This window comes from Balaenoptera acutorostrata, chromosome 5, assembly GCF_949987535.1.
Source record: "Balaenoptera acutorostrata chromosome 5, mBalAcu1.1, whole genome shotgun sequence".
Lineage (NCBI taxonomy): Eukaryota > Metazoa > Chordata > Mammalia > Artiodactyla > Balaenopteridae > Balaenoptera > Balaenoptera acutorostrata.
Window position 1 is genome coordinate 30,566,056 of NC_080068.1, and position 24,044 is coordinate 30,590,099.

At 39.0% G+C, this 24,044-nt stretch overlaps 1 protein-coding gene across 1 annotated transcript in view; it reads right to left on the reverse strand.

The window, feature by feature from the left end:
- Window positions 1–24,044, reverse strand: part of NR3C2 (nuclear receptor subfamily 3 group C member 2) — a 375,901-nt gene that overhangs the window by 171,841 nt on the left and 180,016 nt on the right. The gene's annotated exons all lie outside the window — the stretch shown is intronic.

The window sequence follows — 24,044 nt, forward strand, 5'->3', positions numbered from 1 at the left end:
AAAAATTCTCCATATTAAAGTTAAAAAACACTTATTTTAAAATATGAGGAATTAAAGCAGAATGGTTCAATGGATTTTTTTTAAAGATACAACAAAACCATCTTGAAATCTGATTTTTTTTTTCACTCTTAACTGCTTTATTGAGGTATAATTTACATCCATACAATTCACCCACTGTAAGTGCACAGTTCATTGATTTTTAGTTAGTTTATACAGTTGTACAACCATCAGAATAATGATTGAATTTTAAACCAGGAGAGCTTTTTTTTTTTTTTTTTGCTTGGGGAGTATTTTTTATTTTTTGTTGTTGGGAAACAAAGTTCTACTTAAACGACGGTTAGCATAATAGCCTATCTTCCTCTTCTTGAAATACCAGTATCCTAAAAAATCAGTATTTATCAGCAACTAGATTTTGAGACTACAGCTATCTATTCTTCTCCATCTTTATTGACATATTTCCTCCTTGCAAAGTTATGAGGAAGAAATACACATTTTTCCCTTTTCCCATATAACTTCTCTGTTGGCAGATGGCCACGGCCAGCAGCAGTGGGCAAACACGAGATCTGAATCGACCCTTCTGTGTTTCTAAGGCTAGACCAGGGCAGCTCTGGGGAGGGTTCCCACCCCCCATATCTCAGGTCCCCTTGGGAAGAGCAGAACATAATTTCTTTCCCACTTCTCAGGAAATGGGAAAAAAGTGAATACACTAAAGTAGGCCTGACTAGAACTGTACCATTACTTCTCCACCATCATTCCCACCCAGGCTGTAGAGGATGAGGTAAATTATCAACCAGCAAACAATGGCTTCTAACATTCGTCTCTACATAAACATTTCTGTGTTACTTTAGTGTCTGCTCTAGGAATTGGCATTTGTGCTCTCATTTTCAAATCTCCAGTCTCAACCGAAAAAGAATGGTTGATTTGTCTAATAAAATCCTATAGGCTTTTCATGTAGGTGAAAAGATAGCTTAGTATTAGAACAATTCACTTTGGATATATACTGTTAATATACACAACTAACAATGGATGTCCCTTAAATTAAAAATAAAACCTCAGAAAACTTTTATTTGAAGGTTTAGGGATACCATAAATAAAATATATAAGATTTTACAATCAGTAATAATGCTCATATTTCATTGTTTTGAGCTTTTAAGAAAATTGAATGATTTTGGGGAAGTGTGGTACATAGCTGGACACTTGTGGTCACGATTATAATGCATCATACATACAGTAACCATAACATTTATTATCCAAATACTTCTGAGTGTGAAAGGAGATGCTATAAAAAATTACACCAGGATAACAGGCATAATCCAAAGCTATTCCAGGCAAACTGGGACACATGATCACCCTAGTTATAAGCAATTCAACATAAAAACATTTAAGATTAATGAGATTTAGCTATAGTTCCCAATTCTTTGTGGGCTGTAATGAAGTCTCCGATAGTTATTCTCAAGTTTCTACCTTTGGAAAGCTTTAGCCATCTGTAGGGAGACGCTAAAACGATCTCTTTTTTTAATCCTATCCCTTTACTCTGATATTCTACATTTGTACCATTAACATCCTTGCCTTTATATCTGTAATATATATATCACTGAACTATGACCTTTAATGAACATTATTGAATATAGCAAATTATAATTTATCAAATGAGAATTATGGTGACCACCCAACTGTAAAATTTTGAAAATAACGTCCAATTCTAGGGAGAATACTTTCACTTCCCAATTGGATAATTTGTTTAAGAAATATTGCCAAAAACCACTAGGACTATAAAATACCAACAACAATTTTGAGATGCAGAGTGTACAGCTGAATTAGAAATCCAAAATAGAAAAAGAATGAACTTGGAGGTGTTCTCCACATTTATCTCATTTGGATAGTCCTAGAATTTGAATAACATTTCAATTTCTTTTAAGGTCGCCTCACTTTAAAAATGTCATAATTAAAATTCTCAGCAGCACTTATATACATGAACGTTAAAACCCAAATCAAACTGAAAAATTAAAAACAGCTGGAATTTATACACCAAAAGGCTTTTCCACTTTGGTAAAGAGATTATAATGAAGTGTGACACAGTTTTATGAACTTATTAGTCCAACTAAATGAATTTACGTTATGCAGCACTTCAATAACTTTGTAAGTTGGAGCACTGCCCACAAACAAAATGGGAACTTTTTTTCTTGCTGCTTTTTATGCAGAAGTCAAAATGATTTACATTTAAAAATTCAATCATGGAAGAAGATACACGGCATTAAAAAATCAAGTTAAGAATACTAACGCATAAAGCTGATACATTTTACAGAGCAGATTAGTGTGCTATGTTTCTTTTGTGAAGCTAAAATTGTTTATAATGGGTGAGTCATAGCCATGTGAACTTCCCTGTCAAGAAACAAGCAACAGACATGTTAAAACTATTTCCAAATGAATGTCCAAAACTATCAGTCTCATTCATTTAAATACTCTGAGAGTAAGATGATACCAGCTTAAATACGGGTTCTGACAGTTTATTCCACCTCTACAAAATATCACAAGGAGGAAGTTAGACACAGTCTGAGGATCCCAAATGAGAAACCTCAATGTAACTTTCTGACTAATATTTAGAACAAGCCATCTGAGGACACCATCAAATATATTTCCCTTTCTCTAACGGATCACTATAATTACTGCCAGCATTATTTTATATTTTTGTTTAAAATTACAAACTCTATTTGCAAAAGAATCAACGTTCAGGCATCCTCTCTTGGTATGTTCAGTATATGGGTCTAGAGGAGAGAGAGCCCACTGTTGTTCACTTAAAAAGCCCCTCAGCAGGAAAGACTACGCAGTTACAGATGGGAATGACACTCGGATTTATCTTTGATATCTGTTTCCCAAAGCCAAAACAATGTTTCCCTTCAGCTGAATTTTACCACTGGACCGATCCTCTAAGTCAAAAACAAGTTGAGGTTCTTAATGTCATCTGTAAGAATGTGAGAAATTTGAGCAAATCCCTATGACTAACGCCGGCAACAAAAAAAAAATCATCCTGCCAGACAAAGGAGAGGTCAGAGAAACCAACACAGAAGTGGAACTGAAGGAAGCTATCAAAAGTGTGAGAACAATTTAAAGATAGTAATAGATATAAACTGCATCAAAAGATCATCATGAAATGCTGAATGACAGTGCACTGCAGAGACCCAGTTCAAAAGATAATAAGCGTCCATTTTTTTTCCCATAGTTAATGTTTTAAATATTGCATTTTCCAAGATCTAAGACAAACATTCAAGAACTACCCACGTTTTTGAGGAGACTCTCGCGTCTCGGTTTCCAGCTCATTCATTCATTCCCCTGCAATGCACTAGGTACTGCGTAACTTGTAGGAATAAAAGAGGAAACCAGGTTCATCCCTACTCTTCGGGATCCAGTGGGAAGATGGAAACAGGCCACTTTAAGACCTGTGATGGGGCAAGCTCAGGTGTGACAGGACACACAGGAGTCAAGGAAGCCTCCCGGGACAGCCACCTCTCATCTGAGGACAGAAGCCCTAGGAGGAACAAGCTGGCACAGATCAGAGAGAGGGAGGATGAAAGGACGACCAAACAGAAAAAATCGCGTGCACAGAGGCCTCGGGGTGGGATGGGCATCTAGATACACACACGGGAGGGACGGATGCTTTCATAAGCCGAGGGCAGCTAAGGAATAGATTCTGGGGCATGAGCGGAAAGTGATGCAGCTAGAGAAGGAGGTAGGTTCCAAAGCTCATGTATAATGCTGAGGAATTCTTTTTTTATTATTTTTTGGGGGGGCGGGTTCTCACGACACTTTTTAATAAAAACTCTATTTGCCAAATATTTGTCATAGAGAACAACAGTACAATTAATGATCTGATTTTATGCACATTTACTATAATTTGTTTGGTCAAGGAACTTTTTACTAAGCCCCTTCACAATTTTGATATGAACTAGGAAGTTCTGCCACATTGAAAATATTCTCAGAGAACAGCAAGCAAGCTATGACAATGTCAAACTAATCATGAACCAGAAAGATGCTTTGTTTCTGCTATGCAGGGATTTTATGATGCTCCTGAACATTCTCATATCCCTTGGGAGGGAGAGAAAAAAAAAGTAACAATCCCAGAATATGTAGTATGCAGGAAAAAAACACAGCCCTGCGTTATCAAGGGGCCACAACTTGATCTGTTGTGCATAGCAGTCTTCTGGTTTATATTATGCAGTGACACAAAATCCTACATACTCAATCTAAGAAAACAGGGTGAGGAATCCCTACCCTGGATACAGAATCAAATCCTGTGAGACCTGCTGGAATTCGATAATAAATGTTTACAGATCTTACCGATTCAATAATCAATTTGATGCATTTGGATAAAGCCAACATTGCCAGCTGTTTCCCAACAAGGTGGCTAGGGAAGCAAAGTAGCACTGAAGAAGCCCCAACGAAGAGCTGACATTTCAGCAAATTTGAAGGGGCATGCTAGATGACCCAGAAAATGCCATTTCTGCAAACCCAAGAACAGATGTCTCCACGTCAGAGGGAGTATTCTGGCATCTGAAAAGCACATAGGTACAACTGGCCTCCTCTGCTCTTACAATGCTGAGGAATTCTGAGGAAACATGCAGAGCAAAGCCACATAGATGAGTGAATGCTAGAAAGGCTCATTTGTTCTCCCTGTCATCTCTCCCCAGTGTCCCCCCACCCCTGCTCAGTGAATCAAACTAGTGCTTCTGCCACATTATTAAATGTAATGGACTTTTCAACTAAGACCAGGCTCTCAGACTGGCAACACAGTTCATGACATTTGGGACCTGCAGGCCTTCTGCAAGGCATGGTGTCTTCAGATCAGCCCTGGGTCCCACCTTTTCCTTTACCTGGCTGCTAACACACTCCTTACCTACACACCTCTGAGGGCATCTGAGTCCGCCTCTGGGTTAGACTATTGAGAGCAGGGCCAGAAGTGAACAGAAAGTGTCAAGAGTCTGCTGCGATCTCTAAGTGTCTGATATGTGAAAAGTACCATGACAGCTGCACAGATGCAGAGGACGTGCGACTGCTTTGTTGTCAGGAAGTGCCGCTCATGTCTTGAGGAGTTATCTTTCATCATAAAAAATATATTTTTATTGAGAACATTATGCTAGGTGAAATAAGCCAGTCACAAAAGGACAAATACTGTCCGAATCCACTTACATGAGGCACCTAGAGTAGTCAAATGCCTAGAAACAGAAAGCAGAATGGTGGTTGCCAGGGGTTACAGGGAGGGGGATAGGGAGTTAGTAATTCATGGGTAGAGTTTCAGTTGAGAAAAATGAAAAGAGTTCAGGGGCTTCCCTGGTGGCGCAGGGAATCTGCCTGCCAATGCAGGGGACACAGGTTCGAGTCCTGGTCTGGGAAGATCCGACATGCCGCGGAGCAACTAGGCCCATGAGCCACAACTACTGAGCCTGCGCGTCTGGAGCTTGTGCTCCGCCACAAGAGAGGCCGCGACAGTGAGAGGCCCGCACATCGCGATGAAGAGTGGCGCCCGATCGCTGCAACTAGAGAAAGCCCTCGCACAGAAACGAAGACCCAACACAGCCAAAAATAAATAAATAAATAAATAAATAAATAAATAAAATTTTAAAAAAAAAGAAAATAAACTTGTTTTAAAAAAAAAGTTCAGGAGATGCAAGGTGCGGCGGCGGTGATTGCACAACAATGTGAATGGACTAATGCTGCTAAACTGTAAGCTTAAAATGGTTAAAATGGTACATTTTATGTTATGTGTATTTTACCACAATCAAAAAAAAGTAACAGCGATATATACTTACCAAAGTAGCACAAAGTAAAAAGTGTGGTAGTACAGGTCGCTGGTGGGGATGGAGGAAGGGTCCTCAAATACATTCCAGGAGGAAATGTGAATTACGTCAACCTTTTGGAAAGCAGCATGGCAACATTTCTTTCCTTCTTCCTTTTTTTATTTTATTTTTTACTTTATTTTTGGCTGCATTGCATCTTCGTTGCTGTGCACGGGCTTCCTCTAGTTGCAGCAAGTGGGGGCTACTCTTCGTTGCAGAGCACGGGCTCTAGGTGCACAGGCTTCAGTAGTTGTGTCACGCAGGCTCAGTAGTTGTGGCGCACAGGCTTAGTTGCTCCGCATCATGTGGGATCTTCCCGGAACAGGGCTCAAACCCATGTCCCCTGCATTGGCAGGTGGGTTCTTAACCACTGTTCTATGGGAGAAGTCCCTGGCAACATTTCTTAAAATTTAAAATCCTCATTTGATTCAGAAATCTTAGTCTGGAAGCCTATCAAATATTTAAAAATATATAAGGACATATGTAGGGAAAATCTTCTGGGAAGCATTCTCCCTCCATGTGGGAAGAGTTCAGAGCGCATATACTTTTTGTATCCTGGGCGTCCTGCGTTTACTGGAGAGTAAAGCAAACATCACAACGTCGACTGACTCTCATCTAATTCCCTGCTATGCTCAAAGCATAAATGTTTTCTCTTCCTCATTCTTTTTTTCTAAAATTTTACAGAAAATATTTTCTTATATAAGCAGGAGAAAAGACTACTTATTAAAAAGCTGGATAACCAATGCAATTTTGTCATCAAATCAACTTTTTTAGGATGAAAAGTTTAAAATTCTATTACAAAGTAAAGAGAAATAGTGCGAACATATAAGAAGCTGAAGAATGAGAGTGAGTGAATCACATTAAGCTTCGACCACTTAATTTTCCAAAACATTTTGCCAAATCAAAAATTTTATGTCTACTCAATTAGACTAACTTAAGGCAAAAATGAAATACTATTAAAATGATCCTGATAAAAGTAGGAACATTAATTAGTTGCAAGAAGGTTACCATTATAGGTAGAATGATTTCTCCGGATTTTTTTTTTTTTCTTAAATAAAATAGGTAGTTGGCTCTTTCTTTCCATACAGGCATTTTTTTTTTTTTTTTTAACTCTGGGAAAGATGGTCCCATGATAAATAAGAGTCTCCTCAAGTATCACTAATCAGCTGATTACTATTACAAAAAACAACTCAGAGCAAAGTTAATTTTACTTCATTTCACTGCCTCAATGATTAGTTTTATAAAGGATTTCCAGTATCCACGAGTTCTGTATGAGACCAGACCTGTTCTCCCTGGATTTCCAAGGGCCCCATGCACCTCCTTACACACTCGGGAATAATGCATACCAACCAAAGACTCACTGATCATTTCTATCATTTCCATGTCAACAAATACAGACTTCCACAGAGCGGGCTTTCTTTAAATGGAGTACACTTGAACAGTTCAGAGTAGTAATCCTGACTAGTTCCCTATTGTCCTAAACGTGCTCCCCCTCCCGAAATCTACAATGACGTATTCATAATTGAAAACGTGAAGTCATCCTGATTTCTTACGATGGTGCAGAGCATTGGGAAGTCTTGGAAAGCAAACCATCTGTTGATTTTAACTGTGTGCCAAGTGTGACGTCGGTACCTGTTTATTGAAGAAGAGTGCTGTATGCTTACTGCTGTAATTTCTGCAACAGAAAAGTCTCCTGTGGTTACATCCTTTACAACTGGCACTATGGACAAAATTATTAAAATGGGTTGGTGTGCGGGACAGTCACAGACGTACGAGAATGAGTTTGTATCACAGTAAATTCTTGCTAATATGTACAGAGGGCCAGCCACATGGACCGGTGGAGCCGGCAAAACCACCACCTTGAAAGGTGTCCCTGAGCCATTTATTGACTCCCGTGATTTAAGAGGCCAATGACACAAACAGTATCCTCAGTAAAAGGTGCTCTCTTAATTTCAGTTTACATACTTGCTTCTAAATGGTCAGCTATAGGTTCTGGGATGAGAGGAATGGGCATCTCAGGTATGTTCAGGGAAAATCACTAGAAGTTTAAGAAAGGATTTTGGGACAATGTAAATCAACTCCAATTTAAATACTTTAACTAAGGGGCATTCCCTCTTTCCACTTTTCTCCAATATACCACGCTCACAGAGTTAGCTACTTTGTCAGGGAACAGTACTAGCTTTGGAGTCAGATGCAGGTTTGAGTCTCAGCTTCCTCACTGGTTAGCTGTGCCACTTGCCGAAGCCACTCAATGGCAAGTGTTTAGCAGTGTGAAGATGTGTACAAACACACGCTGTTATTATCACAATGGTACACAAAGAAATGGAGGTGACCTTCCGTGAATATTCCTTCTCAGGAGCAAAGCCCCCAGGATCTTAACTTTGGCTGCCAATGTATTCTGGTTTCTGGAGATCTGGTCTTGAAGGGAGAGAAACTGCCTAATATTTTTATCAATTTATTGCATTCCCTTCTTTTTCTTCCATAAGTTTTTTAAAGGATACCTCCCTATTAGACCTATGTGGGCAGAATTTTAGTAAAATTTTGTTTCAAGTTAGGATTTAAATTACTCCTTTTAGAAACACGACAGTTTAGGACTCTTGATCTGTGCCCACACCTAATATCATGCAGAGAATCTCTTCTACAAAATAGTATTATAGTTTTTAATGTCATCCATCACCCGATTTGATAATAAAACAGAGCTATTTTAACAACTGGAAAAGCTGCTCGCCCTTGGTCTACATTCAATTTCAGTGGTAGGTATTTATTCTCACCAGGATTCAAAGCAGCCCCTTTACTGGTTTCAAATACACATTTTGTATTTAACATGTGTGTAGGGGGTTTTGGAATCAGACATATAAAATTACTGTGCCCTTGACATCTATACACTATTTCATCAAGTAACCACTTAGGGAGTTCTGCCTACTCTGTGGGATGTGTCCAGTCTGACAAGTAATAAGAGTACTGTGAATAGCTATCGTTTCTGTATGATAGCTATTCACAGTATGATACAGAAGCTATCATTCCTGTAACGTCTACAACGTGCCAGAAAATTGGCATATACCACCGTCACCAAAACATCACGATACCCAAGGTATTTCCCCATCTCCATTTTACAGCGAGGAATCAGGAAGAGGCTGGTAAATTGCCCAGGCCTCGGGGCCAGTAGGGCAACACGGTGAAATCAGACAAAGTCTGGAGTCAGGAAGACCTGCCTGCCATTCCTACCTCTGTCCTTCACCGTGTGACTGTGGACAAATGGCTTAATTCCTCTAATTAACTTTCTCATCAAAACAGAAGGATACTACTTCACACCTACAAAAACTGTACAGAAATGAAACGAGAGACTGTCCATTGCAGCCCTAGCTCACAGTCACATTTAATAAATGTTCACCATGATGAAAACTAGAGACAGTAACACTGGACTTTGAACACAGGTCCCTACGGTTATGATTCCAGCCGTAACAAGGTACATCTACACTGAATCTGGAAAACGACATACCATCATCTAGTTTCAGTTACAATTAAAATTAAGAAAAAGCATATGTTACAAAACCAAGACATATAAAGACAAAGTATAATCGTGGTTGACAGGGGCTGGGGGAGGGGAGCATGGGGAGTGATTGTTTAATGGATACAGAATTTCAGTTTTACAAGATGAAAAGAGTTATGAGGATAAGAGGTGGTGATGGCTGCACAACCGTGCCAATGTATTTGACACCACTGAACTGTACATTTAAAAATGGCAAGATGTACATTTCATAGTATGTGTGCTTTACCACAATAAAGAACAAAACCAAAAATAAACACCAAGCTTTATGAGACTGAAGCTGGAAATACGGTATTTGCTGGAAATTTTGTATAAGGAAATGGAATTACGACATTTTAAATATAACAGAATTATTTTATTATAGGGTCTTAGTAGACTCTTAAACAGTGGGAAGAATATGTATCCTATGATTTACCGGTATAGTATAAATACATAAATAAACAAGTCATTGCCTGGGATTAATTTCCATCTGATTTCTTAACTAGTCATTTAATAACAATGAGTGGGTACCTGCAATGTGTTCTAGAAACCTGAAGGTAACAAAATGGTTGGCATCCCCTCAAATGATGTGATGAAAGAAGGTAGAGGGCCCTCTCCGTGATTCTAGACGCAGCAATTTCTATTTTAAAGTAGCTGGTCTGTGGAAGGCAGCATGGCTGCAACACAGGTACACACCTCGCTGCATAACGACATTTCTTTTGGCAACTGTTTTTCCCAAAACAAATCACATAGAACGTATAGCAGAATGATGTCATAGTGCAATTACTAAAGGAAAAACTATTTACATGTGAAAAATGTGTACTAATGTCAACTTAAATCTTAAACATATTTCAGTACTTGTAAAAATATTTAATAGAGTTGATTTTTAAAAAATCTTTATTGAAAGCACCATAGTCACAAGTATCTGAAATGACATTCTTCTTGTAATCCAGCTATCAACTGATGACCTTCAAAAGATCATAGTCAGATACATTGAGTACAGTTAATTTTAAAATGTTAAAGGGAAAGCTGATTGAAGGAATTTTAGAAAAAACACTTATATAATTATTTCCCCATCTATTCTCTTTTAAAAACAGTGATTTTTATTAACATCTATTGAATACTCTTTTTAGATTACTATTCTTTTTTAAGTTGTAATTTCAGGTCATATTGGAGAGTAAAAAAAAAAAGCAGAATTAGTACTTATGTAATGGTGAGTTACGGTAAAGACAAAAGAGACAGCCTACTCTGTTTTCTTACATAAATGAAAAATACGCTTTTATATTATACTTCTAACATTCTCTCCCCACTATAGGAAAGACAATTTTGCTTGATTTTTCAAGTAATTTAAAAATCGCTTTTATTTTCAGGCTTGTTTTACAAAGGATGTGTTAAGGATGTGTTAATGGCTCAATAGAGGTTAATTTTCACTACTAAAATAATTTCGTTTTTTTGTTCCTATCCCCTCCCTGTGGGTCATGACTATAAATTACAACTTAGTCTATTAAAGGAAATAGCTATCAGTACCTGAAAAACACCAATTTTCTGCCTAGTAAATTGAGTTCAACAGTGAGAAACTTTGTAAAACGGGAAATCTTTCCTGGTTCCACTTGATTTTTGCACAATTTGCACTGCTGCAGTAAAAAAGACAAGGTTAATTCCTAAGTCTCGATATGATTATTTTTGCTTTACAGGTAATTTTTAAGATACAGTAGAGGATTTTTTAAAAAGGTGCACTACTTAGAATAAATTAAAGTAAGGTATCTGGGATTCCCATGCCTTTCTGTTAATAGGAATGGACTGTAGCACACACTTAGGGTCTAGTACATAGTAAGTATCCAACAGATGCTGGCTGAATTGAAAGAATGTACCTGGGTTCTACACTGTGGGCCTACACTGCGGGCCCACATACGGCATTTTCCTTTCTGTTTTCAATGACTATTTTGTCTGACATCAGCTCTGGCCCTGTTGGTTCCTTGCCTCTTCATTGCCTTCTTAGCACCTGATCCTAGCTTGAATCTCCAAGTTCTGGACCTAGTGCTTCCTGTTTCACTGACATCTGACCTTAGTCACGATCACAGCTCTGTTCTGTGAAATGCTAGTTAAATTAGGTGTAGGTCAGCTATTTCAGTATTTGGGAGGTGTCACAGAAATATTTTGAATTTTAAGTATCACCAATGATAGCAACTAAAGGTCTTCAAATACATCTTAATCTTCATCAGATGTGTCAGAAGCACATTTATTTTTAAATATTGAAAGGAAAGGTTGCTTGAAGGACCTTTTAAATCTATTATCATTTAATAATGACATTTCAATAACAGTTTCTCCACTATTCTCCTTTAAAAACAGTGATTTTTACTTAAGATTTCTAATTAATGGCTACTAATACTCTTCATTCCTATTCTTTTTCTGAATGCAACTTCAGTTCATATTGAATAGTAAAAAACAGAACAATTAGTACCTATGTAATGCTAGCAATATCAAATTGCTGAGCCTGGTTCACCTGGGAAAATGCTATGGTACAGGCCAGATGAAAAATAATCAACCTAGACTAATTCTGCACTGGTTTTCCAATTAAGTCATTCAACACAAGTGGGAGGGCAGGAGAATGCAGCATGTTTTAGAAATCCTGGTACAGTTAATTAAAAAAAGAAGAAGAAAGTGAAAAGTAGTTGTGATCTCCCAAATTGTTTAAGATGTAGAAAGAGTATGAAAACTGTCTCTGTTCTTTTTATGATTCTGTATTCAGGAAGATTAAATTTAAATCCTGATCTTAAATATATACAAAGTTTTCCCCACTGTGGCCCTTGGGTGCAATCCTCATGAACAATGTGGACCCGCCTAAACCTTCCTAAACACGGAAGTCAAACCTCTAAGTCTTGCCTAAAGTGAGATACTCTTTTCTTTAATGTTTACTGTTTTTTTTTTTTCCTTCAAGGCAAATATTTAGCACGTACAGAAAGCAGCTAGAATTTAAATATTCTACATTTTATTGAGAACCAGGAGTTATTGATTCAATTACTTCCTAAGAAGGGGAATATTCATTTTTAAATGTAGCATTTGTACAGTAACCCTTTATTATTTCTAAAGCAGTTTCAACATACATGTACTAATTTTTATCCTCCTAACTCTGAGAGATGGGTAGGGCAGATATTTTAAGATTTATTTTCTTACAGAAGAGAAAACAGAACTTCAATTATTTGCTCAAAGTCTCAGAGTGGGCAGTGTCATCCTGGACCCAAGGCCAGGTTGTCTGACCCCAAGGCCAAATCTCTCTCTACTCACGCTATACCTCAACAGAAAGATGACTCTGGAATCTGTGCTGGTGATGCTTTATTATACAGCTTCTTACCGGAGCACTCTCACAGTAAGTGCTTAAACTGCTGGATAATATTCAAGGAGCCTTTCACTAAAACATTAACTGGTCAGTATGGCTTCTAAGAGGATGGTGTGAATCTCCAAACTCTAGCCTTGGTTCTTCCTTCCAAATTGAAGAAGAAAATAAAATAAAAGGAGGGATTAGGAGGGAGGTGGAGGTATTTGTGTCCCCCCCACCCCGCCAAATTACATAGTTTTGATTCTGCTGAAACAAATAGAATTGAATGAGTGTGGACTCATCTATAATGCTATGTGTAAGTGTGAATTTCTATTAAACTTCCTGGAAACCTCATCCCATCTATTCCTCAGCTTATTTGCTACAAGTGACTTTTCAATTCTTGTTCACAGTTATGATGCCCCTCTACATTTTGATTCTTTAATCTTCTGTTTTATTTCTTTTGCTTTATTTTGTGGTTTTACCATTAGAAAAATAAACAGAACCTTTTTGTAAAGCTGCATTAGGTTGTCAAAGACCAGTGATTTAATGGAGCCTTTAGTCTTATACCTGTAAGGAGAAAATACATTTGTCACTCCTCCTTAGGGATCATGTTTTGCTTTGTGAGGTAGAAGAGCTCACTGTTAATTAGCAACACAGCACAGACAGGAAGATGATGCTTCTGTAAATGTAATGTTATGGTCAACAAATTCCAAGCGCTGGCATTGATGAAAGAGCTTCAAATAGGGCCAACCTGAGGGCAAATGGAAACGAGCTCCATTGCTTGAGACGGGTGAGCTTCATTCCTTGGTGTCAACCTGCTCTTATCTAGAGGTGGATTTGGTCTCTGATACTGGAGGGAGGTGTGTGAGTGTGAGACAGAGAATGTGAGCACGTGCACAGATGCTTTCACGATCATTTCAAGTGGTTTTGGAGTCTTCTTGCTGACGTTCAAGGTTTTCCCCGCTCCTCAGAACGCCAATCACTGGGTGACAGGGTGAAGTGGAGCAGAGCTCTAGAAGTGTGTGTGTGCTTGTGTGTGTATGTGTTACAGGTACCTGCTTCTCTCTACAGAAATCATCATCAGCCTTTCTCTCTTTCTGATCTAAGAGGTCAGGATGGGCAGTGAATGAAGATACCAAGGAATAAGGGTAAAAGAAAAAAATCACTACACTGGATATGTCTGTCTTTAAAAAGCAAAAAATTACAGCAAAAATTTTGGAGACTTGAAACATGCGCTTTTTTTTTTTTTTTTTTTTTTTGCTACACAGTTTTTCTGAAGCTTGAAGACGTTAAGCTAAAATAAATAAGCTGGACACAAAAGGACAAATATTGTATGATTCCATTTATATGAGATACCTAGAATAGTCAAATTTATAGAGATAAAAAGTAGAATGACAGCTCCCAAAGGCTGGGAGAAGTGGTATTGGGGAGTTTTTGTATGGAGTTTGGGAAGGTGAGAAAATTCTGGAGATGGATGGTGGTGACAGGTGCAGAATAATGTACTTAATGTCACTGAACTGTACCCTTAAAAATGGTTAAAATGGTAAAAAAAAAAAAAAAAAATTAGCTTCATGTTGTGGTTTCCTACAGTGTCATGAGCTGCTAACATCATTTAGTACCTCTAACGTGGGCAGTAATGATGACACGTCTCCCCAACGATCGACCATGCCCTGCGGGGCTGTTTCATTGGTGCTGAGGGCCCAGCACCTTCACCAGGTTTTCAATTTCATTTCATAACTTCCCGTGTTCTGCACCAAACAGCCAAAGCAGCCACTGACATCTGTTGCCTAAAACTAAGCCGACCTGCCAAACTACCTTATACCTAGTTAGGCACTTCTTTTGTTTTAAAATGTGCCAGAAAATATATCCAGGCTAAAAAAAAAAATGAACTTTTCCAGAATGTAGTCTCTGCTTTTTCATAGAGACTGCTTTATCTCTTTGGGTGACCCAATCTCAAGTTTCTTTTTTTTTTTTTTTAATATTTATTTATTTATTTATTTGGCTGCATCAGGTCTTAGTTGTGGCATGTGGGATCTTTCATTGCGGTGCATGGACTTCTCTCTCGTTGTGGCGCATGGGTTCCGCAGCGCGTGGCCTCTGCAGTTGCAGCACGCAGGCTTAGTTGCCCCGTGGCATGTGGGATCTTAGTTCCCCGACCAGGGATCTAACCCGCGTACCCTGCCTTGGAAGGCGGATTCTCAACCACTGGACCACCAGGGAAGTCCCTCTCAACAGTTTTTAAATTCTTCTCATCCTCTCCATTCTCAAAGTGTTTCCTTCCAAGTCTCCATCAGAATCTCCATCATCCCCCAGAACTAATCCACCATCAGGTCTTGCCCGTTCTTCCTTCTCACCTCTCAAATCAGGCCTTCTGTTCAGTTGCACCAATTCCATCCTAAGTCAGGCCCTTTCTACTTTCCATCATCCACAATCCCATCCCAGTCGTCTTCTCTTCCGCTAGGTGGTACCTGCCATGAGCCACTGCACAGACACCAAGGGACAACGCTGCCTATACCCCGCATTGATTTTTTTTCCTCAAAAAAGACTCGCTGTGTTTAAGAAGGGCTGAGATTTCTCACTGCAAAATGAGGGCCTTTGTTTGGCCCCAGTGTCTTTGTTCAGTCGTCTCCTCCACCTCTGGGCGTGGACCAGGCCCTCACCGAACGGGGCCTGCTCAACTGAGCGGACTCAGGTTCAAGCCCCCATCTTTCCATCCCTCCACCACCCACCTCCACCTTAATGCCTAAATGCCTCCTCATCCTTCCTATCTTCCAGGGCTCTGTTTTTGGCACTGACTGCAATCAATTTAGCAATTTTCGTTTTCGGGGTCAAATCATTCTCAAGGGGACAGAATCACGTAAGCGGTACAATCCTAATGACATCATGGGCGCAAGTTCTGGGAGGGCAGCCCTGCGTCCTCTGGCTCTCGGGTCTGTTTCTGAGCTGCCAGGCATCAGGGCTGAAGAGTTTGGGGCTTTCAGCTTTGGAGGAGGAAGGTCCTGCTCGCAATGCTTCTCTGAGCCTGATAGGCTCTGTCTAATTTTTACCACACATAGGAAATGAAACACAGGAAGATAAAAAATTTCCATCAAACCTTAGATTAATATCAAGATGTTAAAGATGTACTTTAGGATGGTAATGGTAATTTTTAAAAATAGGGAGTTCATTCCTTAAGAAAAAAATAGAGACTACCCAATTTCTTTCCCATTAGGGCAACAGAAATTCAAATGAGAGCTTCAACTTGGAATGGCTAGTAGTTAATTATTTAGAGTATAGCGGGAAAACTGTTAAATTACAATGGGCTCTTCATAAGTGTTCTCAAGCCAGGGATGTTGCCCTACTTTTTGAGGGGTAAAAATAGTTGGGATCTGATATAACTCTATGAGAGGCAGTAGAGCTTATGTGCTGAATATACAGAGTCAGAATGCCTGGACTTCCCGGGTTCAAATCCCCGCCCTGCCACTTCCTTCGATCTGGGTGACCTTGGACTGACTAACTCAACGCTTACATGCCTCAGATGACTGATTGCTAACATGAGGACAGATAATAATTGAATAATTGGACCTATTTCATAGGGTTATCATGAGGATTAAAATGATAAAACACAATAAAGCTCTTAGGATAATGTGCACAAAATAAGTACTCAAATGTTTATTGCTATTGCTATTAATTTTAAGAGTGGAAGGATCATACCATTAAGCCTTGTTAAAGAAAAATAGTCACTGTTTTCCTTGTTACAACAATTGCTTAGAGGGTTCAGGTTTAAAGATATTGCCTTGCAAAACTCACAAAACTTTCAGCTTTAAGACGGCAGTTATGAGGAAAAAATGAGATAAAACATGGAGTACTTGGCACAGTGTCTGCCTGGCATGGAGTAACTGCTCCATAAATAACAGCGATGATTACAGGAGAAGGTGGTTGACAGAGTAAAGCATGTTTCTCGCACTGCTCCTTAAGATAAGCCAAACGATCCCATTAATACCAATGGGAGAGTTACTTTTTTAAATTTCGGTTATAATTCACATGAAAAGAATAGGCACGTTACAACCAAAGCAGCTCATGAAAATTTTCTTCTAAACAGGCAATTCCCTAATCTAGTTGTTAAGAACATCGCACATCAGGTGACTCACCACCGTCTGTGGGCTGGGGCCTAGAAAGCCAAGTAGGTGGCCGGTGTCTGCCAAGGCCAAAAGGGCATATTTCTCTATACCATCCCCTTTCCTGGCTCTATGTTCTCTTTCGTGCTCTCGTCTTGCCTTTGCCCTGTTTTTCATTTCACTTATGAGAAATTTCATTTTACCTCATGGAAAGCTGTGAGTTGCTTTGGATTCTTTTCTGGAACAAGATGGGCTGCAAACAGAGGCACAGACACAGGGAATACCTGAAAATTACTTACTGTGCTTCTAATTTATACTTTTCAAATTTGCTATGTGAAGCGCACCTTCATTTAAAATTTTAAGCAACAAGAAGCTCTCTTTGGATAACACTAATTTACTTTTGGCCTACATGTCCCTACTCCAAATCATTTTCTAATAAATCACTTCAACATAGTTTTGACCTCAGAGAAACAGTGACAGAAACAAGGGGGAACCCCATACATATACTTAAATAGTTATCGATCAACAAATGTGGCTTGAGCATCTGCTACATGTGTGACATTAGCTCTGCCCGGGTTAGCAAATCAAATTTCCTCGCTACCATGTTTGGTTGTGGGCTATGGACTGGCTAAGATTAAAAGAAAATCAAGATTAATGATTAATAAAGAGCAAAAACTGGGATTGAAAGTTCCACAGATGCAATAATGTCTGAAGTTCATCTAAACTTGGAAGAACCAGAGACCAAGTAACTAAGACTTTTCTGTGTACAACTTGGAGGAGAGAGAGAGAAAAATGATTCACACATGTGTAACACACACACACACACACACATACACACACACACATATATACACACACACAATGTCCTAGATTTAGGCTCTCTAAGGTTCTAACCTTGGCTTATTCCTTGTTTCTCTAAATACCCATTTCTTGGGCAAATGCATCTACTTTCACGGATGATGATTCTAAAATAGTTATTTTCGATCTTTCCCTATTCCCCAAGCTTTAGAATCACACATCCAACTTCCTGTTAGACACATCTGAATGTTCTATGGACATTTCAAACTCATTGTCCTAAAAGGAATTTCATTCCAACCCCCTTTATCCTGGCAGTTCTCGTTTTCCAGAGCACCTATCAACTTTTCATGTTACACAAATAACTCATTTAGTATGTTTAATCTCTCCACCACCTCTCACTAGAATGTAATCTCCACCATGGCAAGAATCTTTGTATGTTTTGTTCACTTTCTTCATCCAGGAAGTCCCTAGGTATGCCAAGAATAGTGTCTGCCATTTAGTGGATACTGAATATGTTTGGTGAATGAATGACCTTTGCCTCCCATGCCCCCAAAGCTGCTCCCACTCCAGTGTCCCCAGTCTCAGCAAAGGGTACCAGCAGCCGAGCCCGTGGAAACATCCCAGATCTTTGCTTCCTTACCTCCGATACAGACCCACCAATGTTACTTCCCAGATAGTCTTGTTAGCTGTCCCCTCCTCTTTATCCCTAACGCTGCTGGTCTAGTTCTATCTCTGGTCATCTCTCACCGAAATGACTTCAAAGAGCCACCGGAACTGTCTCTCTTTAAATAAGCATACCTCCCTACAGCCAGATATTAAATGCAAACCTGAGCTTACCATTCTGCTGTATGAAAACATTCAGAGGTTCTGTTTTGCCCAAGGATAAATTCAGGCCCCTCCTTAGAGTCCAGGACCTGGACCCAATCTGCACATCAGCCTTCACTTCTATCTCCTTGCATCTCACACGTCCATAGAGGTAACACGAAATTGCTTTTGGTGCCCTGTGCAGACAGCCTGTCCTTACTCCCCCTCAGCATGGCCAATCCTAATCTTTCAAGATTCAGTTTGGGGGTCAATTCTTTAAGAAGCTTCCTTGACCTTCCAGAGTGGCCTAAATGTCATGGCTCTGTATGTTCCCATGGCAACCAACTGAAGGGATATAAAAAAATCTGGGCAAACATTTGCAATTAACACAAAAGCCTTGGGTTTATATAAGGAGGAAAGGAGTGTTCATAAAAATCCTAGATATGATCTACTGGGTAGGTATTTATTTAAGCGCTTATAGGAAGTAGCTGGAAAGAATCAGGTTACCTCGTTCCCAACTTTTGGTAAAGGGAAAAAAAAGACTTAATCTTTAAAGTGTTTCGTGAGAAAAGTGTAAACCAGAAGAGTCCTTGGTTTCCTATCTCTGACTCAGCAGTTTTGTAGGAGGGACGATGCCCTCTGATGTACATTAGCTTCCTGTACGTGGCACACAGGGACACGGAGGGCTGCATCACACACATCGTGACCTGAAGACATCTTATAAGCAGATGTGATTTCCTTGTTTTATCATTTCCTTAATTTTATATTGCCAATTACAAGGGGGATAGCTATTCAATTTAAATGCTCTGTTTTGCGGCATAATTGCACGGTCCATCATCCAGCCCCCCACACCTCACACTTACTCACACTCTTGCCTGCTGGTCCCTCTTGCTCAAGAGCACACACAGCATTAATGGGGATAACATGAGCCCATGACATGGTGAGACACACTTTCCTCTGGACCTGTTCGGTTTACTCATTCAGTTTAGAAAAGCGAAGAAAATTAACTATTAGTCAACCATTACATGTCCTTAAAAACATTTTCCCCCATAGGATAATCAGTCTATGAATTGAAAGATTTCTCACCTATATGCTGCGAAGTACACGTGAAAGGAATGAGGTGCATGTATCCAGGTTTGGGTACCTTAAATGCTGCATATTTGAGGACTCCTGAGATTAATCTACAGTTAGACCTTTTAAAGCCGTTTCATTTCAGGAAATCGATTTATAAGTCTCTTACTTAAGGGAAATGTCTGAGGGTCGAAATGGACATCACATGATTTGGCTGGCCATACCAAGATATGGACTCTTTAGCCTAACAGGTCTGCTTACAAAAATATAAATCCAGCTGACTTGACATTATAGTGAACTCTCTTCTTCTTTCACAGCCCTGTAACTCTTCAGTGACTTGTGGTGGCTGTGTCTTCCAGATACTGCTGTATACTGAGTAGCCAGAAAGGAAATTAGGTTATAAAATAGCCTGCTGAATGTAGTCAGCTCTGTTCATTGAGGGATCATGAAGTAAAATACACACAAGATGAAACCAATGGGAATTTACAGTTGGAAAGAGACTGAGATAGTAAAAACTCAGAGTAGAATTAGAAGTTGCGGATTAGACATCAAAAGGCTTGAGTAAATTCTTGGGCCAGTTTTGTTGCTAATTTACTGGTTTGAGGGGGAAGTCATTAACTTGGAATGCTCTTATGTCACATAGGTACATTGATATGTACATTCAAACGTTTATTTAGTAGCTACTAAATATCTGCGGTGTTGCTAGGTTCTAGAGATAAGACCCTGTCCTGTCCTAAAGACATCGAACAGGGGAGCTAAAAGTCCAGGTGGCATCTCTCAATATTTTCTCTACTGTGCAACTCCCAAAGGTGGGTGCCAGAGTCAGCTATGAAGGTTCGTTACAGGAATCAATCTTGGTGGTTCAGTCCACGGTGGAAAATGTGCAAAAGTCCCTCAAGGAAATGTTGACAGGCCTTCTACCCCCTCACCCCTGACCCTGACATCCTTTGAAACTTTGAGAACTGCTAGTCTAGAAGGATCTTACAACCTCAAAGGGCAGTTCTATGGGCAAAATAATGTACTAAGGGAAAAATGAAGATGTAATGAAGAAAAAATGAAGACCTAACAGTACAACGTTACCGAATCATTTACATGATCTCTGTGTACAGACGTGGCCAAAGAACTTCAGCAGTTGTTCCTAAAGTCAAGGTCTAATATTTTGATGCCACTTTACGATTTATAAAATCTGCAAAGATATTTTACTTTCATGTAATTTTTCATAGCAACAGGTAAGGCAATACTACCATTTCCATTTATATATAAAGAAACTGACACCCAAGTAAGTTAAATAACTTGCCATAATCTTACACCTAGTGAGTGGCAGAGCTGGAAATTAAATCAAGTCTTCTGACCCTAAAGCCAGTCCACTTTCCACCACTAGGGAGAACCCAACTTAAAATATATATATGTGTATGTGTGCATGTGCGTGTGCGTATAGGCTTACTCTTTTTCTTAAGACAGAACGGTCCTGACAAACGTTCAAGGCAAATAAGCAATTCAAATTTAAAAATAAAACGATAAGCTTCCATTGTAAGGTACAGTAATACGGCTCTAAACCGACATCATTGACAAAAAAGGTATTCTGGATGAGACGCCTAAGTGTTTTTATATTAAATGTTTAAGAAGAAGAAATAAGCACATCTATACATCCCATTAGACAGGACACAGAGAACATAATATACACTTAAAACAAATGATGTGCAGTCTCCCTATGTAGTCACCACTACACTATCAGACCAAGCGTTAGAGCGGGGAGCACTAGGGCATAAAAGCCTGAAGCCAACAAGCTTGAAGCTCAGACTGCTGTGATTTTCCCCCTTTCCTCTCTGTAGCGGTCATTTCCAGTTCTGCCCTGATGTTGTTAGTTCCTTTCGACTTTAAAGGACTCCCCTACCTGCAGCTGCTTAGAAGCCTCTGTATATGTACTCCAAGGAGGAGCTTAAGGTTAAAACCAGAAAACAACCTTAGTAAATATTCAAATATAAAAACACACATACATGTTTGTATATGTGTGTATGCACACACACAGTGACACACACGCAGAGACACACACTAAGGACACCACACTGTCTTCTCAATGTTTACATCACTGCCCTCATTATTACCGAGCAGGCATAAACAATGACATATAGAGCAGGATTTTCATGAACTTGAGAATTATGGAAAATGGAAAGAATAGATTATGAGATTTAGATTTATGAGGCCTTAGGTTGGGTCTAGGTTTGGAGTCATAAGACTTTAATATGGGTCTAAGTTTGGCCTTATGATTCCAAATAGATGAATTGGGTCTGATCCCAAATTTCTTCATCTGTAAAAGGGGAATAAAAATAACATCTATATACCATAATTTTGTGAAATTAGTGCCTCTAATTACATAAAATATTTTTAAAATAATTTCTTATTAAATCAAAAAGATCTGATACAGAGATAGTCCTATTTCTTTCACACATACATACATGATAAAACAGGAAGCAAATACAAATTACAAAACAAAAACAAGTTATTACTCTCATGAAGTTTATATTTAAAATTTATAGTCTTGTTTTACACAGGTGGGTGCTAAAATTCTAATTCCCAAATAAACAGGAAATAAGCTATATTAATAAAAGTCTTAAAAGGCACTTGTCAAGGTTCATTATCCATTACTGATCAGCTTTTCAATGAAAGAAAAAGACGTACAGACATTTTGGCTTTTCCATGTTTATATGTACCTCAGTTGCAAAAACAATTCTTTCCTTAGCTACTTCCAGAGAAACTACTTAAAACAACAAAAACATCTAGAAAACCGTTTTTTGCAGAGAAGCAAAAATAGCCATAACATGGGTTCTGATGTGAATGCTGACCCACAGGTAGGGCCACACAGAGGCACCCTCTCTAAATGTCCTTCTCTCGCTGCTTTATTTTTACTTATCACCTTTGTTCACCAATTAGTGAGCCTAGGAGGGGAGCCCTTATGTTGGAAGGTATAAGGCGGCATTAGAAGATGCCAGAGGTATATCTTACCTATTTATCTTCTACTGAGTCAATCATAGAGTTAAGGAAAGAAAGAAGAGGGTGGCGGGGAAGACAATCTTAAAAAATTAAATTGATTTCAGTACTATACATACTTCTTTCCCCCATTTTCTGGAAATCAGCCTTCTGGTAACAGGACTCACCTTTTTCTCCAGGAAATGCTCATTCCCACAGTTGGTCTAGGTTGTTCAGGTTGGCCGACTCCAGTCAGAACCAGCCTATCAGATCACTGCTCCCCCCAGCCACAGTGATTGGTCTGGAGGGGGCCAATGTGAGTCAAGTCCAGTCTATGGAGATTCAATTGGGGGCTTTTATAACAACCCCTGGGAACAGAAAACATCTTTTCTTCTCACGAGAGAAACTGCATTAGAACAGAGCCAGAGGAAAGTCAAGCGATGGAGAGAATGAGATTGAATGCGAATGACCTGGCTTAAGACCATGGCTTGCCCAAAGCCATGCCCACACGAGGACTTTCCAGTTATGTGGGCCAATGAATTTCCATTGGTGCTGAAGCCAGTTTGTGTTGAATTTTCTGTCACCTGTAACCAAGAGCTCATACCCCGAGAAAGAAATATGGAACTCCTATTACCAATTCAATGCTGGATTTGGGGACTATTAAATAATTAATAGTGTAAATAATGGAAAATCATGTACTATCAATTAAATAATGCAGAATCAATCTCAGAAACACAGAAATAACTACTTGGTCAGCTTTCTTCATCCCAGAAATAAAGACATTTCCTTGTGGTCATCAGCAAAACAAACATTCAAGTCATTTATGCTTAAGTCTCTGAAACACCAATTCATCTCTCAGAAAAATGTCCTGAGAAATACACCTGCAGGAATCTTAATGCTGAACTCCTTAGCGAGAATAAGTGTCAATTACACAACACTTCTCCTGATAGCAAAAAATTCTACACTTTGACCAGTCATAGTAATCAACATTAATAAAACCATCAGGCCTAAATTGCTTGGAAGTGAAGCTGGAGAAAGGCAGAAACAAATGAAAAGACCATTTCTCCTTAGGAAGTACAATTACTTGGACAGAAGCAAAAGCTAGACTACATAAACTTAAAGAATCTCAGTCCAATTTTTCATTTAATGTACTGGTTTGGAAACTTTCAGTAGGAACGAAGGTAGGACTCAAATGGGGACCTGGAATCTCAAGCAGCTGTTAAATGACATTATTCTGTAAGGAACACAACTTAAATTACACACACGATCCTGATATCAATGTTTTAACTTGCCACAAACACATATTTATACGGAAACGTAGACAAGGCAGACGTGCTGTAAAAAAACGCTCTTTCAGATCATGCAAATTAAATTTATGGTGACATAGAATGATTTTGGTAAGTCTAAGTGAAAAAAAAACTGAGACAAACCAACAACCAAAACAACCGGTCTTTCCGACTGGTTGCTCTTAATCCACAGTTTCGAATTTTGGCCATTAAATATTGCTCGGTGGAGAATCTCCAAGTGGTTTTTAGACAAGGCATTATTACTATTTATCACTGACAGATTACATCCAAAACTAAGGACAGATTACATCCAAAACTAAGGACATTTTTGAATTATTTCCCAATAAT